The following is a 19,113-nucleotide window of genomic DNA, read 5'->3' on the forward strand; positions in this document are numbered from 1 at the left end:
AATATTAGGTTTTGTTTCATAGGTCTTAATGAATAATCAATAATAATAATAAATAATAAAATAATCTACAATTAGATACGGTGTTTCACTTTATTACGTCGTTTCTAAGAACAGTTTTTCTATAAACTTCTATTATCGTTTCAACGCCTTAGGAAGTTGAAGAGAAACGAAATAAAAACTAAGATTGAACAGAAAGTTTTATAAACTTATACAGTTCCTGAATAATTTTAAAACGAACATTTCAGCTTTCAGGTAGTTTTAAATTTTATATATCCCTCTTTGCGTTATGGCAATCTGTCCTAGAACAATAAAGACTGTTTGGTTTTACTTTATTTATGACTATGTGTAGCTCATATCTCTCATGTTTTTTTTTAATGAAAATAAGGGATAAGACGAGCAGGACATTCAGCTGATGGTAATTGATACGGCACTACGATTGCGCTCGTCACCTTGAGACATAAGATGTTAGTCTCATTTGCCCTGCAATTTCACTAGCTACGGCGCCCTTCAGACCGAAACACAATAATGCTTACACATATGCTTCACGGCAGAAATAGGCGCCGTTTTGGTACCCATAATCTAGCCAGCTTCCTGTGCAAAGGAGCCTCCCACTGGTGTAATGTGACAATGTGACTCTTACACTGAGATTGGGGTTTTCACTTCTCTTCAGCCTCATGTGCTGTTGTCCTTCTACTCAAGTCATTTCAGATATCTTACGCTATGCTGACTGATTTATTTCTTTATATATATTCCGGGGTGGTTAGTAGAAAAGTGTCGGAGCGCGAATGCGATATGAAGGTGCGTGTGGCAACTTACGAACTAGAAATTTACAATGCTCCTGTGGAATAATTAGTGGAAGTAAAAAAAAGCCAGTAAATATGTCAGGACTGTAGTTAATAGTGATCCATGAGTGATCCGTAAGCCCTGCCCACCTGGGAGACATATCCTTGGGATGTGCAAATTCTTTCATCTTTTTTCAAAACTACAGAGCTGTATGGCGGTAAATCACACAAGCAAAATAGAGCTAATACTTGAAGCCGGCCCACATTCTAGCGCTCTACAAAGCGTAGGTCCGGCCCCATATAGAGTCTCGAGTATTGCTGTCATCTCTGGATCACGCAGATCAGCTCGAATTGTCAGGGACCCAGTGATCTATGAAGGGCTGGATCACTTGGCGTTGCGTAGAGTTGTCGCTTCATTGTGTGTATTTTACCGCATTTATCATGGGGAGTGTTCCGAAGAGCTGTTTCGCCTGGTTCCTGCCAGCGAATTGCACCTACGTACGACACGCCTTAAGTTAGGATATGGATGTGTGGCGGTCCTCTACAGTGCGGTTTTCAAGGAGCTTTCTTCCACGTACTACAAAGCTGTGGAGTGAGTTTCCTTGTGTGTTGTTACGGGACGATATGACATGGGTACCTTCAAAAAAAAAGCGCGTACACCTTCCTCAAAGGCTGGTAACGCTGCTGTGATTTCTGTGATTGATATGTAAATACAGTGAATGGAGATTTAGTCTGAAATAAATAATGTCTGCCTGACTGACATAGCGCTGAGATATAATTTCTAATGAGGAAACCGATTATTATTAAAATCTGACTTAACTGATGTAAAACGATGATACCCCCTTATTTCCGACTCCAGTAAAGAGGAGAGACACATGAGTCTAGATAAGTCTAGATAAAACTTAAATTGTACACATTAGTAAACCATTGGGGTAGTAGTAGCTAGAGGTAGAACCTCGCGACATTTCAAAAAAAGCAGATTTCTCGAAAAGTTAATAGATTTTTTAAAATTAGTTTCACACTTACAAGTTAATATGAGTGCACTTATATCAAATAAAATAATCGGTAAGGTAAATGAAATGTATTTAAATAAGAATAAATTATATTTAAACTAGTAAATAATAACATTAAAAATAATATTTTCTGGACGTGTGTGTGTTGGTGTGATATGGCAGGGAAATTGGTCGAGAAAATAAGCGTAGCGGAATAATTAAATTAAAATATTATTTAACTATCACTAAAGAAACACACTGCAAACTTTCTCAATTAATTATATTTATTAAGTTCTATTTACTGTCGGTTAATTATTATTTCTAAAAAACTTTATTTTTATAACCGACATCGATTACTCTCTTTACTTATTGAGCATCTTCACAATTATAAATGTTTTTATCAGAATCAAATTGTATTTTGTATATCTATTTATAGATTTTATTATAGTATTTATTTCGTAACCGTAGAATATTGTGGAAATGAGATGTGGATATGAGGCGTACACTTTTGGATTTTCCAAACTTTTTCATTTTTAAAATGTTCATGGTATAAGTGTTTATGTAGTGATTGGTATGATATACATGAATTTTTCATCATAACCATTTTATTAATTATCCAAACATGATGCTGTATTAAATATAAAAGAATAGATAAAAGCAAATTTCACACAGAGTATACGAACTAAAGTTGCGGCTTGCGGTCGACTGTTGTTGGAGTATTTCATTATATTTTAATACAATAGTGGTTTTATTGTGAACTTTCAGCCATAAACTAGAACAGTTTTATGTTAAACAAGCAGCTTGGCGTCACTTTACCCGTTTGTACACATCGCTTGCAAATATTCTGAGAATTAAATTGTTCTGCGCGGAATCTTAATTCATTTTCGACTCATAACGACGATGTGAAGATACTACCGACTGCTCCCCGACGGTACAATTCAGATACAGAACTGTTCGCAGAGCTTTGTTTTCCTCAGACGTTATGAAGTCGAGCAGGCCGGATGGCATTCCTCCCAATGTGCTCAGAACGTCTGGCCTTGAGTTGCCCGGTGCTAGTAACCATAATGACAACAAAATAAAATAATTTGTTCTATCACCGCTGTTGAACAACACTTAATGCCTCTCTTAGTTATGGCATACTGAATCTCAAGCAATTGTTAACTTTGCGGTCATCGTGAATACAAAACCAAATTGACTATGAAGAATCTGGGTCACCAGTAGAGCAGGGCATGCTTCAAGTCTGCCTCAAATCCATGCGCTGTTCTGGTATACCCCGGTATCGACTCGTCACTGACCGGGTGAAAAGCAGAGCTGCTCGAATTATCGGGGATCCAGTATTCTGTGAACTGATCACTTGGCGTTGCGTCATCATTGCAGGACATCGTATGTCTTCTATAGTATTTATCACGGAGAGTATAGTGAAGAGTTATTCTATCCTGCCGCCCACCAAATGATCCTCAACATCTGGATATGGCGCTCCTCTACAGTGCGGTTTTGAGGGAACTTTCTTCAACGTACAATGTGGAATGAGCTTCCTTGCGCGGTGTTTCCAGGACGATACGACATAGAGTCATTATTATAAGCGGCTACACTCTTCTAAGCTGCGTTGCAGCAGAGTGTGGGCGGCGGTGATCACTTAAAATTAAGTCAATCGTTTCTCTTCCTCTTCCATAAGAAATAAGCCAAATTACTCCAGTTTTGACATAAGCCGGGACGAACGGGAATGAAATCTATTTCATCGGACTAAATTTGTGTTTTTCTGCTTAAATTTCTATAACAGCTCTGAAAAGCAAAAAATTTTAAGATTAAAATAATATTCCGTACTAGTTATAATAGTTATTTACAAGCACAAAGCCACCTTCTAATTCCAATTGTAAATATGTTATGCTATCCAGGAAGACGAAAAAATTTAAGTAGAATGGGCTAAGCTTTTCCGAAGTGGTTGTGAATCATTCATTCATGGATGTGATTCCTTTTACCTTATAGAACAAAGTCATTTTGATTGATTGATTAATAAACTCTTCAGTATAATATTTGTATGGATTTGTGAACCATTGAGATTATTAAACACAGTAGCGTGAGTAAAGTTGGATGTTATTGTAAATAATATAAGGAGCAGAAGAAATACCTATATCAAGTGAACGTATGGCTTCACTTTCTGGTATACCAGTCTGTTGGTGGCTGACTCAAACAGATCTGGCGTCTGTGCATTCATTATAATATAATATATTAGACGCGGAATAATTGAAATAGCACCTCTATTAATAATATATATTTGAATTCACAACATGAATATAACATTATGTATTCATACCTCATTACATTTACAGAATACTACATTTTCAGCTTTATGTGAACAGATTTACGAAATGTAAGTAATCTCTAGATTTATATCTCTTGTTTTATTCAATGTTGTCAATGTTGTGAAATGTATAAATAAATAAAATAAAATAGCCTTTATTATTACTAGTGACTTAATTTTTTTTTTCTTATAAATAAAACTTAAATTATCTTAACTAGTAATTTGTCTCTCGACAAAGGCCTCCTCTAAAGACTTCCACCGGATTCGGTCTCTGGCTACTCTCATCCAGTCCGGTCCTGCTATTCTTTTAAAATCGTCCTCCCACCTTCTAATCTGTCTACCTTTCCTTCGTTTCCCGTCTCTTGGATACCATTCTGTAACGGTTTTTGTCCATTTCTGTTTCTTTTCCCTCAGATTGTGTCCAGTCCATTTCCACTTTTGCTTTTGACAGAGCTTGTATGCGTTTTTGAATTTTGTCTGACTCTTTATGTTTTCTAACGTAACTTTGTCTCGTCTCCGAACTCCAATTACGCTTCTTTCTATGGAGTTTTGGCACACTTTTACTTTTTCCGAGAGATGGTCTGTTAGAGCCCGAGTTTGACATCCATATGTTAGACATGGGAGTATACACGTGTTATAGACTTTTCTTTTTATTCCTATAGATATTTCGGGGTTTTTCATGATTTCACTCAAAGACCAGTATCTTTTCCGTTTCAGTATGTATTACAAATGCGTCTGTCTATTTCTTGCTTCATGTTATTTGAAGGGGTTATTAACTGTTCTAAACAGATATATTCTACTAATAATCTTCCTAATAGATATATTCTACTATCGAACCAGTTGTGCCGGATGAGTTGGTCAAGATTTTCGTTTTGGACGCATTTATTTGCAAGCCGGTTTTAGCACTTTCATTTGCAAGTTGTTGCAACATTTGCTCTAGGTAGTTTTAACTCTCCGAAAATAGAATGATGTCATCTGCGAATCGTAAATGGTTCAATTTTTCGCCGTTTAGGCCAAAACATTCCCACTCTAGGTTCCTGAAAATCATCTCTAGGACTGCTGTGAAGAGCTTAGGAGAAATAGGATCGCCTTGACGGACACCCCTCTCGATGCGGAACTCTTCTCCGGCTGTCTTCAGTTTGACCTGTGCATTACTGTTCAGGTATACATTTTGGAGAAGACGAATGTACTTGTTGTTTACTCCTTGTTTTCGCAGTGCATCCCAAATGTAATCATGTTCCAGAGAATCAAATGCTTTATTGAAGTCGATAAATCCTATGAAATATATTTTGTTGTACTCATTATATTTTTGTGAAATGTATATTATTATTTAAATGTACAATATAAATGTAGGTACGTACAATCAACTGGAATGAATATTAACACAGGCGATCTCTTACAATAGTAACCAACTGAGTAACCTTAATAAATAAATAAACTTGACTAGTGTATGCAATGACGTTCTATACATATGGACATATCATACGCAGTCTGACAGTGGAACAGCAAAAGTGTGCTTAAAGATAATGTAAGCACACTTTTCTCCTTAGTCGTGTGTCAACTGTGAGTCAATCAACAAGCCTATGTGTGCTATAAAAAGTCCCTAAATAATGCATTAACGACTCAAAAAAAGATGATGTGACTTATCATCGGTACGGTTATTTTATTTATGTAAGATTGATATGCAAAAAGCGGAAATAATTCAATAAAATGAATATTTTTTTATTAAATATGGTACAATATTATTGACAACTCCCCAGACAAGATCCGCTTGTCAGAATGGAACTGATGAAAGAACACAGTCAGAAATGAAAACAATAGAGTCGCTCTTTTTAACCGTCTTCAAAAAGGAGGAGTTTCTCAATTCATCGGTATGTTTTTTTATGTTTGTTGTTTCATTTAGGTTTGTTACCTCAGAACTTTCGACTGGGTGAACCAATTTTAATGATTCTTTTTTATTTGAAAGCTGGTGCTTCCCGTGTGCCTCATAGCAATTTGGTCCAGATCTGACAATGGCAACTATGACAAAACCATTAAAGTCTTAAATTTGCTATAAGTATGTGCGCAACAAATATAATATGATGATGATCAATGGAACTCCTTAACGACTTACAGTAAGGGCTTGATCTGTGGCAGAATTTCTAAATGTCTGTAATAAAATTGCAATGCGTTTACGTTCATTGCTGCATTGCAAAATTTAGTATAGCTACACAAATTTAGACAAATGATTACTTAGTGTACCAGTAAATTCACTAAAAATATAAAAATAAAAATAATTAACAAAAAAAAAATAACCGACTTCAAAAAAACTATTCCAATACAATAGATATAATATGCACTAAAAAGTATAAAAATAATTACGTATTTTTATACAATCTAATTAATAAATCTAATTCTAGTGACGATTATTGTTATTTTTGGAGTCGGTTGTTTTTTTGTCCAACAATGAAATGCAATATTGTACTTTGTGTTATGTGAAGGGCTTACAATACGTGAACAACATTATTAATAAGTATTTACACGTTATCAAGGAAGTAGCGTTACCTAGTGATAATTGATACTTATTTACATCGCAAATATGTATAAGCTAATATTTTTTAAGCTTTCCTGTACACGAGATAATTAAACAGAATTGGCGCCAGTTGGGAGCAAGAGAGAGATGTGAAGAAATTTACAAAACAAATATATTTATATTTCACATATTTTGATTTAAGTTTTTTGGATTTAACCACATTTGAAAATTGGCAAAAGCTGTCATACACATATATTATGTTGACGTCCGCTTACACTACATATACGAAAAAGATACCCTGGAAAAATATCCTAGTCTAAAAAACAAATTCTATTTAATTCCAGGAACTTAAATTTAAATAACCATTGTAACTATTTTTTTATGTAATTAAAAATATTATATTTGTGTATTAGGAGAGATTAATGAGAGAATCATTAAATGTTAATCCAAATCCTTTTAGAACGTAAAGAAGTAACAAATATAAACACAAGCAAATAAATAAACATACAAACTTTCCTATTTATAATATGAGTGTGATTTTTGAAAACCTAAAAAATCTCTAACTGAACAGACCTTGATCGGAAAATAGGGACAAACTGATGAACATCAAACTTGTAGCAACCCACTTTTTCTTCTGGGTTTAAAAAAATACCTAATTACTACTCCACTGCTGTCACTGTCCAAATCGGGTTCTAAATTCAAAATACGCAGCTGAAACTGAAATAATGTTTACAATGCTGCCTATTGCCACCAATAAAATTTAAAAAAACTGGAGTAAATGCAGAAATATATAGACATAGCAGTCGAAGGTTATTATGATGTCTTTTGTGGCGTGTGCCATATTTCGGCTTTGATTTTGTATGAGGTGCATTGTCCATATGTATAACGTCATTGAGTGTATGTTATGAAAGTCATTGTTATCACAACTAATATTCTGTCTGTTACTACCGTTACACTAAGCCGGATTTTTTTATTAAATATCGTACAGAGATACACTAGATCTTGGGAAAGAACAAATGTTATATTTTTTTGGAAAAAAAAGGGCATACACGAATTCAAATAACGGAATTCGTCGTATTAGAAGCTATAAGTAATGAAAACTAATCTATTTAAGCACATAATAAGAAGTAAATAAACATTTCTTCCAATTTTTTTGAATTTTTGATCTACATGGGGATGAAATAGGAGATAAAAGTTCACAAGGAAGTCCAAATAAAATGTCTGACTATGTTTACCATAGGTTTATTCATCGGAAACATGTTTTTATATTTAAAATGCTGTCTCAATGTATACACGACGCCCGAGCGCGGTAGTCTCTATACACAATAAAACATGCGTGTCATAGTGGGGGAAATATGCTTAAGTGTGGCTACAGTCCGTATAGTACAGGGTGACTGACCTCTACTCGATATATGTTGATAGGTTTGCTGCTACGTAAAAAAGGTTACCTGGCTAGATCTGTTACAGATACCGACAAAATACCATTTAATAAAATCATTAGAACGTTTCCAAAACACAATAAGCTATTTACAAGAATTGCTCGTTGAATAGTATAAGATTAGATAAGACGTTACAAACCTATGAAAGGGGTTTTTTATTATATATAAAATTCTCGTGTCACAATGTTCGTTCCCGTACTCCTCCGAAATGGCTTGACGGATTCTCATGAAATTTTGTGAGCATATTGAGTAGGTCTGAGAATCGGCCAACATCTATTTTTCATACCCCTAAATGTTAAGTGTGACACGAATTTTTTTTTTTAAATTTTTTTGACATTTGTTTGATTATGAGTCAGCATTAAAAAATACATACAACTTAAAATTTTCACTCATCTACGATCAACAGTTACTTTTGTTTCGCGATTTTAATATCGGCAATACAACGTTTGCTGGGTCAGCTAGTTACATATAAAATAAGAAATATTTTTGTTTTTAGTTTGAATTTTAATGACACTTCCGTCGTTGAATAACATCGTACTGGATCGATACACAGATTAAATGCTTCTAAAGATTACGCCAATGAAAACTCTTCGTTTCAATTATCAGTATCATTTAGAAGTTAAAATCTCATTCATAAGCATTTTTTGTTTGGACTGAATTCAAGAAATGAAATCTCTATCAAGGGGTCGAACATAAATAGTCCAAACTGTAGGAACGAAAAAAGTCACACTCAAACCTTTTCAGCTTAAAAACGATAAATTCTCGCGGAAAAATACTAACAGTTGTTGTGAGGTGAAGTATCCGTAGCTTACTTTTCGGTTTTGCTCGTAACTTTGCTGCTTGTCAAAGCAATTTGGTATTTTGTTGTAAAATGTTCCGCACTTTAAAATGATATTTCATTAGCACTTGTTTATTTAATATTTTCTATGGGTATAAAATTAAAGTTAAAAACGATACCTAGCGATAAATTATAAGGGTTAAAGTATGAAATTGCCGTTTTATTGTAATAGTACCTATTATTCGAATTGACATAGAACTTTTATGGTTTGAGATTTTTGAGTGAATTTTTTTCACATGATACAAATTTTGTAGTTCTTCTATAAAAATGTGCAATATTCTATCATCGACTTTCAGTTGTTTTTTTTAATCAGCTTAGACAAGAAAGACGGAGACTTCGAATATTCGAATGATTTTTAAACTAATGCGGCAAAAAATAGCTCGCAATATATAAATGTTGCGTTTGGGGAGGGGACTGCTAATGAACGCACCTCGCGATTTTGTTTAAGCCCTTTCGTGATCGAATCGTTGGTTTGAAGATCGAACCACGTGGAAGACCGCCCAAACAGGTGAAAAAAATGAATTGAAAGTGACTGTGGAAGTCGATCCGAGCCGAACTATCCAGGAATTAGCGGCATGGTTTAACGTTACTGTATGCGCTGTATCTAGGTAAAAATTAGTCGAATTAGGAAGCCGGTGTAAGGAATAAAGAGAGGAGGACTTACCAGAGCAGCAGCGATTCTTCCCGCACGTGCCGGGTCGCGAATTTCCCTCTTTAGTTTGTAGGCGTTTTCTTTGAGTGGCCACTCTTTCTTCCCGAATTCAATAATAATAAAACTAGGTATGACAAGACACTTGATCAGGAGATTATACGTAAGGAGACGAATTAATGAGTTATCACGGCGTTGACAAGTTCAATACTAATAACTCCTCGTGGAACGCAACGATCAGCTGCGCTCGCGCTACTCCGTAAGTGAGAGGGAGCGGGTGCAGGTAGGAAAGAGAAGGAATTAGTGCAACTCTTTGTGCACCCACAATATTTAATTTTTTAATTAATTAATGCGGTGATTGTGTCACTATTTATAAAAACCCTTTAGGCATATTTTGCCTAAGCATGCCCCCCAGTTTGATGGAACCCAGGTCTTTTAACCGAACTAATTAAGTTAAAAAGTAATTAAAGTTAATTATACAACAATGATACTTATAACTACTTACTTATTTAATGTAATAATTTAATTTTTATATTTTTATTGTAAGCTACTATTATTTTATGTTAATACTAAGTGGACTGTATGTAATTATTGAGATGGAAGTGGATATAATTTGACTACCGCTCGGCGATATACACCGGACTTAGTACGTACATCGACAACCCTCACAATCCCGTCTTTACCAGGAAATACCTTTTCAATTATATACAGAGGCCAATCTTAATGTGGACTATTATCTGAGTACAACAATACAATTGTACCTACTTTAATTTGTGACGTATTATTCAACCATACGCTTCCTGTTGATAATACTCAAATCTCTAGAAATCGATTCAGAAGGAAACGATTTTAAGGGCGTCAAAGTTAGAAAATGAGCCGGGGTTAATGCCAACGGCTCAAAAGGGTCTGAACTAAGGACAGACAAAGGCCTGGTATTCAGCACCACCTCAATCTGCGTTAAAAGGGTATTCATTTCTTCTATAGTAAGTAGCTGAAGACCAACTACCTTTTGCAAATGCATTTTTACACTCCGAATATTACCTACCTATATTCCACCAAACTGTGAAGATGCACCTTGGATTAAGTTTCCACTCAATCGCATTGCCTGAAAGCTCTGATGATAGCTTATTATTATATTCTTGTGATGACGTTAATTTATATATTTCGTCCAAGTATGACTTAGCGCCAATAAAATTTGTACCGCAATCACTATAAACGAATTTAATGGGACCACGTCGTGATATAAAACGTTTAAAAGAGTTCATAAATGATTCCCTACTTAAATCGCCCGACAAGTCTATATGCACAGCTTTAGTGACGAGGCACACAACAAGGCAAATGTAGGCCTTTTGACTACGAACAACATAAGGAATAACGCGTAAGGGACCCGCATAGTCGACTCCGGTGTGAAAGAATGCCTTAGCTTCCTGTACTCTGTCTGCAGGCAAATCTGCCACTGCAGGAAATTCATTTTTAGGTTAATACCATTATGCACAAACGCTTTCAATTTTTGAAAGGCAGGGACAATGTTTTATTACACAGTATTTTACTGAATTCATCATTAAAGTAATAACGTTGCTATTCTTTTATGATTGTTAATTCCAAGTAATCTAAATGGGTAATTTGAAAGGTTTTAGGTAATTTCTTCAAAAACCGTAATATATATTATAAACTACAATTTTAATTAATTTATTCCAAGATGAAACTCTTAATGTAAGTGAAAGTAAGAGAGGAAGCTCGACCTTATCTACTGTAACTAAAACGGTAGGTTTCCTTTCTGGGACGTCATCGTCAGTAGTCTGATTATATTCGCTAATCGGCTACTGAGACATGGGCAGACCGGCAAAGGGCGGACCATGGTACCACAGTGGATGACCAACTAATTGTGCTGGAGTGAGGCCACGCGTCAAACAGTGGGTGGAATTTTCTTTACCTGATATAAAATAGAAGTTACTAGGCAACAACAGGTTTTGAATTTTAGCAACCCTATTCGCCACAAACGTATGCCAACGAGATGCTGGTGCATTCATCCATGCTAAAGCTACCGTGCTATCCGTGTAAACATAAATATTATTAATTTTTATACCCTGCGAATATGTCTCAACAACTGAACGCATTAATTTATTTATTCAAGCCTTAAAACTACTTCTATCTATAAAAACTATTATTCTAATATAAACTATAGTTTATACTTCATCCCACTGCTGGGCGAAGGCCTCCCCCTTTTTCTTCCACAATATTTTGTTAGCTGTTGATCGGGTCCAGAGTACTCCTTTAAAGGCAATTAATTCGTCGATCCACCACGTGTTAGGTCTGCCTCTTTTACGTTTTGCGTCTCTCGGATACCATGATGTGACCAGACTACTCCTATATGTCCTATATGTCCTGCCCAGTTCCATTTCATTCTTTTCGTTACTCTTGCAACATCTTGTAGTTTACTTTTTTGTCTTATGTTTTTATTTGGTATCTTATCTATTAACCTTATGTTTAAAAAATTCTTTCCACGTTTCGCTGTGCTGTTTTGACTTTCCTAAGCTGACTCCTATTCAATGCCCACGTCTGACAACCATACGTTAGGGACGGGATTATACAGCCATTGAAAGTCCTCGTTTTTAAGCTTACAGGTATATCTCTGTTTTTAAAAATGAACTTTAGACTCCAATAGTTATTCCAGCTTTGTTGTATTCTTTTTTCAATTTCTGTATCTTGCTAATTATTGAAAGATATTGTTTGGCCTAGATATGTGTAACTGCCTACAACTTCTAGTTTGCAATTATTTATAGTAATACATATTGGTACTTCAGTACTTTCCATTAACTTGGTCTTATTCATGTTCATCAACAGTCCTGCTTTTTTGCTTTCGTGTTTGGAATAAGAGTGTCGGAATAAAAGCGTTAGCACCGGCGTCAACTCAGGGGCACACGTTCTAAGCACGATTGGAGAAATGCCATCCGGCCCGCTCGACTTCCTGACGTCCAACAAAAACAGAGCTCGCCTAAAAGTTATCTGTCTGAACTGTACTTCAGGCATAGAGCTCTGACACCGCGGGATGGTCGGCGCTGTTTTTCCGTTGTCGTCAAGAGTCGAGTTGGAGGCGAAAAGAGCGCACAGGAGATCGGCTTTCTCTTTGCCGTATGGGCCCGGGTGTTATTCCTCATGTGCAACAGCGGCATGGACGGCTGGTTGAAGTTACCGAGAGCAGCTTTCGACAACGTCCAGAACTTGCGTGTTCCGGCCGGGTAACTGGAAAGCTGCTCGCCGATTTTGACGACGTGCTTTGACTTCGCACGGGCGATTTGCCGCTTAAATAATCTGGAGGCACGGTTATATTTCCTCTTAAGAACTTTGTAGTTCGGATCCTTTGTGCCCAGCGCCACAACCCAAGTTCGATACGCCTATTTTTTGCAGTCAGATGCTGCTTTAACTGACGCATCGAACCAGGGCTGTGATCTGGGAGCCGCGTTGGCGACTTAACCAATTGGGACAGACCATACGCCAATGCCAAATTATGCACAGATCGCCCTGCGTAGTCTGTGGTACGTGAGCCATTCGGCATTGTGCCCATTGAAATCACCCAAGACTATGATTTCTGCGGAGGGGATCTGTGCAAGCACGTCGTCAATTGCCGTTTGAACGTCCCTATCCTCAAAATTGCCGAGACGGCGAAAGCAGATATCCTCCCTAACGTACACACATACCCCGACATGAGGCATAAAATTGTGCTCAATTTTGTACCCGGGGTACGATTAATATAACGTATCGCTAGGTCGAGATATCTGCGTCTCCGTAAGGAAACACAAGGCCGGCTGCGTCGTCTCAAGGTGGTGGTGGACGGCGTTTAAGTTGGAGTGAATTCGCCTGATGGTACAAAAGTCCACATTAAGCGTGGAGCGGGGTGCCGTGGTGTTACTGCCTCGTTTGTCCTTGGTATAGTATATCCTTCAATAGGATTCGTTAAGTCACCTTCTCCGTACACATATTTAGTGGGGGAGGGCAATAGTTGTAAATTTAATTTCTTACAACAATTAAGCGTAATTACCCTTTGCGACGCGCTGTCTAACATTAATAACATTAACATTAGTGGCTAAGCTAGCATTTGATAACCGTTCACTCAGTATTTTCGAGTGAGGTTCGGGACGATTTAATTCACACGTAAAATTAAGAAGTGAATGATGACTCCGTGAACATTGGGTACACGTCGATTTAGAAGTACAATGACGGACTGTGTGGTCTTTACTGAGATAATTGACATAGCCTTTATTTAATTTAATAAAATCAAAATGCACTGTGGGCGATAATGCAATAAATTTCTTACAAAACCGCAACTGAAAATGTTCTGTATTACCACAGCAATAGCATTTGCTTTGATCTTTAATAACAAAAGTCTTACTAATTTTATTACAATTATTACTACTGGGACGAGAAGTTGAAACGGACGTACTATTCTTTGCCGAATTGTTATGTTTGCTGAATCTAGATCACCACAGTTCAATCGCAAAGGCATAAATAACCTTAGTATTAAATGGCAGCAATGTATTGATAATAATAGTTATATTTTATTTATAATTATTATTTTAATTTAATAAATATATTAAAAAAAAGATATTTAAAAAATATATTAAATTAAAACAAAAACTATTTTCAATTTTTCAGTACAAATCAGCAATTTCATACTTTAAACCCTAAAAGTCCAAAATTTTTAATTTTATTTTTGTTTCACATACTATATTTCATTAATTAAAAAAATAACAAAATACATTGGCACAACTAATACTTAGTATAGTTTAATTATTTCAAACAAAGGGTAGTTTTGCAATTTTTTATTTGCTGCAGAAACAATAAGTTTTTTATACTATAACTATGTGCCCTGTCAATCTGTTAAAATCTCTGGTCGCCTCGATGAAGTATGCTAAAAATAGACTCGCTATATACACGAGATTTCAGACTTTTATCAAAGAGACGTCACAGAATTATCCACAATGACGAAAATATCATTTTTTTTTTTCACAGATAACTTTCAAGTTTTTTAAAAAACCTATGTATTTTTGATAATTGGTTGATGTTTTCGTTTAGTAGTTAAACATTAGAACTTTAGATGGCAATTCTGTCGCATAACATCGTGTGCAGTAAACGCAGTTTTAAATCTAAGATAGCCACCGCGAAAAATAATGATTTCAACATTATGGATATCGTATCCGAGGTTCTCGAGTGTGCAGAGAAAGAATTTGAGATCATTTTTGAAATCCAAAATGGCCGGCGCGCAAAATTACAATTACAACAATATGGATATCGAATCCGAGGTTCTCGAGGGTGCAGAGAATGAATTTGGGATCATTTTTTAAATACAAGATGACCGCCGCGCAAAATTAAAATTCTAAGGTATGGTTGCAACTCTCAGCTTATTTAGGGAATGAAGAAATAATTTAGCATGTGGGATATTGTTAGACAGGCCTTTTATAATAAAATTGAAGTTTATGAATATTTTCTAATTTTGACGCTGTAAATGACATGACTCCCATAAAGAAAAGTTTTGTTCTGTTTAATTAATAACGTATATGCTCATAAATTGTGTGCATAAGTCTGACATTATTAGATATATCTATTAATAATACATAATGGGATCGAACTTTATTTTGTATTGTTGCCAATATTTCTAAAACTGCAATTATTTTAATATTTATGTACCTAATTTCTGAACAGTAGTACCAAATTTCATCTTTTAAGAGTAAATAAGTTAATGGAACCTTTAATAAAACAAAAAATATTTAACAATAGTAGTTACTCAATGGGTCACCAAGGGGCAGCTGAAAATCAGCGCTGTGTAGGTATTATACCAACGTAGCATGACGCTGAGTCAGCTCCTTTTAATAACAATAACTGCTACACAGTAGTTTTAAATTAAGATAATTCCTATAATATTATGCATATACTTGTTTTTTTTGTTATTTGTATTATTTTTATGTTATTAGTTCTTATTTTTTTTTACCTCTGTAAGTTCTTTTTTACTTTTATTGTTCTGTGTGGTTTGTGTTTGCTATTAATAAAGTTTTCATTCATTCATTCAAAACTTTGTAGATTTCATAGACGCCATAATGAATTTCTATTTTGACCCGATATTCGTTATTGTTGACCCCGAAAACCATGAAAATGACACCCATGAAGAGAAGTTGGTAAATTTCATAGGTGCCATCTTGGTGTAGATGTTGTAGACTACTTAGGTATTGATGATATGAACCCAAGAAAATTAAATATAATGTCTAAGGCTGCGATTGCTACTCATATCGAAAGAAAATGTAAGAATAAAAATAAAATTGTGGTAGGTTGGAATCTGAACGTTGGCGAGGCCTACAGCGAGGCTAAGCGTTGTTTTCATCTATGCGTCTATTTTTGGCAAGCCCTTCGTAGGTCAATATTATGATTCTATGATGTGATTGATATATGGTAAATTAAAATATATGGTGTATTAAACCACCAGAAGTTTAACTTCTACGCCTAGCCTGCCTGAGTGTGTGTCGATGACGTTAGTCATAGACAGAGAGGGCTGAGCAAGTCGTTACTAGTTACCTCACAAATTAGATAATAAAATCACTATTAATGTCGCGTCGTTAACATGTGGTGCATAGCTATAGTAGTATAATATGAGACGAAAAATTCACACTGTTTGCATGTTAGAAAATAATCAAAAATGCATTAGTCTCAATTTTGAACAGGCTATTAATAACAATTTTTTAATAATATTCCATTCTTTATACCTCAGTAAATTTTATGATTTAGTTCCAAAGTTATACTGGCGATGCATTTTTTGACAATGAAGAGTCGTTCGAAATGAGAGTTGGAATAATCTTGAATGAAATATGAGATGTCAAGCATTGGATATTTATGGGTAGCTCTGTGGTTTTCACCTGGAGGTAGAGGGATTTGCATATTTAACACATATTATCATTTCCTGCTCCGAGATTAAGATCTTTTAGTCATGACACTGATTATAACAATTCATTGGTTATGTTTTGATAAACGTTATACAACACGTGGATCTATAAAAACATAAATATCTACCTTAGTTATCTACCCGTGGGGCTTATGGATGAGATAATTTTGGTGTTATTACGTAAGTAACATGACGCATCTTAAGATCTTAAACTGAAGAGCGCAGTACGATATACTCGGAGTACAAACATTATTGCTTTCCGAAATGAAATGAAATTTATTTATTGCGTCGAATACAGTATACATTATATGTCTTAAATTTATTTTGGTGTCTTCTATTCGGCTAATTTAAATTAGAATGCCAAAAAAAATTTAAAAATCTTTAACAGTGTAAATTTTTTGTCCATTTACAATTTAAACAGGAGTAAATCGTTTCTGTGATAAGTTTTTTATTTTTAGAGGTGAATAATTTTACAAATTGCGTAGCTACTATTTAGGTATAATGTTGTTCTGGGACAGTGGCCATAAACCAGTCTATCCGGAAATCTGGTGGAACGAGGATTCAATTCAATGACCCTTTTAAATTGTGATTGTGGGATCAGTGATTTACGAAATCGAAAGCTTTGTATGTCCAAAGATATGTGTCAAGATATAGAACAGTTGCCTTTTTTTTGCAATCAAGGTTCTTAGTTACTGACTTCAATAGGTTAAAAATGGCAAGGGCAATAATATTAAAGTTTTAACAATAATTCATTAGTCGTACATACATTTCTCGAAAACTTTAGAGACAAATGAGATTAAGAAGTGGTATTGTGCGTGACTGTTTCAATACATCGGGGTGACCGGATGACCAGATAAGTCAAAACACTTTTCAAAGCAATTTCGGGCTTCCTTAAGATCTTTGTAAAAATTTCATCCAGCCGAAAAGCATTGGTATTATTTAGTGAATTTACTATTTTGCAATTTCTAGCTTACTGACTGACATAACAAAAAAAAGTTAAGCACTGAGTCTACAGCCCTAGCAGCATCAGCTGGTGAACTTTTGGAATAAGGTTTAATTGGTAAATTACAAAAATTAAAATTAAATTCAGTTACCATGATTGATGGATCAGAAGTCTCAAATTGAAGTTTTCAAGACTGAAACATCAATTACAGAAGGTGCATAAGTGCCTTCTTCTTTTAAAATAGACGAAGAAGTTCTAGCTACACATTTACTTGATTTGAGAAGATTGTAGTCGGATTAGATATAAATCGGATAATAAACAAACAAAATTTTAAAAATACTTTGTGTTTTATATGGTAGATAAAACAAAGTCATACTACATTGTTGCAGACCCAGCAACTGACATAACTTGTATACGAGAAGGGGCCAGAATGTTCAAGCAAGTTGCGTCCCACACCAGTGCCCTTCCCCGTGCCCAAGACTACTGCTGCTTCGACTGGCGAAGACATCAAACGTTGCAAATATGTTGGTCTCAGTATTACATCTTTGTGCCGTTTGGTGTTGAAACATCGGCCCGTGGGGTCCAGATGGCGCGGAGAATATACAAAGTACTATCTAGCTACTAAACAGGGCTACTGGAAACCCAAGCGCTGGCACCTATTACTGTCAACGGACCAATATGCTATCCAACGTGGAAATGCTGCCAGTATTCTTAGTACACTTCCCCGTAAAGATAAATCATAGAGATTAAATGAATAATAATTAAAAAGATATAGTTATAGAATTTGTTTTGTTTGAATGAATCTTTTATTTATAATAACATTGTTCCCAATTCCTTCGCATAGGTATAGAAGAAGCCTTTAAAACTTCAACTTAAATTCAACATAATATTCTCTAATTATGGGGAACATGAGACTTAAACTTTCTGAACGTATGTGCCAACTCAGGTTGCAAAGTTTCAACATAACTTGCGTAAGGTATTCAAACAGAACACGGATTGCGACTTGTAAGCTTGCTGAAACTGAAGTAACTTTAGTGGGCTTACGGTTATTGCATTAGTGGCTTGTGTTGCAGTGTTAAATTTCGGGTGAATACAGTACGATCGTACAATGATCTAAATACCTATTATCCCAGTGGTTTGCTTTTTTTTACATACAAGAGGGGGCAAATTGGCAGGCAAGAGGCTCACGGGATGGGGAGAGGTGAGGCAACCACCCATGGATATCCACAACAGATGTATCAAGAAATGCGTAGCCGACCTTTAATTGATATTATTGTAATTGATTCCACAGAGTGGCTGTGCGAGGCAAGATATATCTAGCAAAACTCGCAGTTGTGGAATGCCAAACGTCAACGTGATGCGGTGCGCACGTAATATCCGGTGGTGGAATTCGGCCGCTGGAATCAACCCGAACAGCTCCTTCGAGCACTCTCCGTGATAAATGCGGTAGAAGATGCAGAGAGAACACACTTCTCTACGCAGTGCCAAAGAATCAAGCCGATTGGAGATGACTCGGTCGTCGATGATTCGAGCCGCTCTTCGTTGCATGCGATCAAATGGAAGAAGCTGGTACTGCGAAGAACCCGCCCAGAGGGGAGTACTCCATGTGAGGCCGAATTTGCGCCTTATAAAGTTGCAGGCGGTGGCTTTTAGTGAAGTACTGTCTCGCCCTACTGAGTACACCAAGCTTTTTTGAGGCCAGTTTGGCCTTCTCTTCCAAGTGACCAC

This window comes from Leptidea sinapis, chromosome 30 (genome assembly GCF_905404315.1).
Source record: "Leptidea sinapis chromosome 30, ilLepSina1.1, whole genome shotgun sequence".
In the NCBI taxonomy this organism is placed as follows: domain Eukaryota; kingdom Metazoa; phylum Arthropoda; class Insecta; order Lepidoptera; family Pieridae; genus Leptidea; species Leptidea sinapis.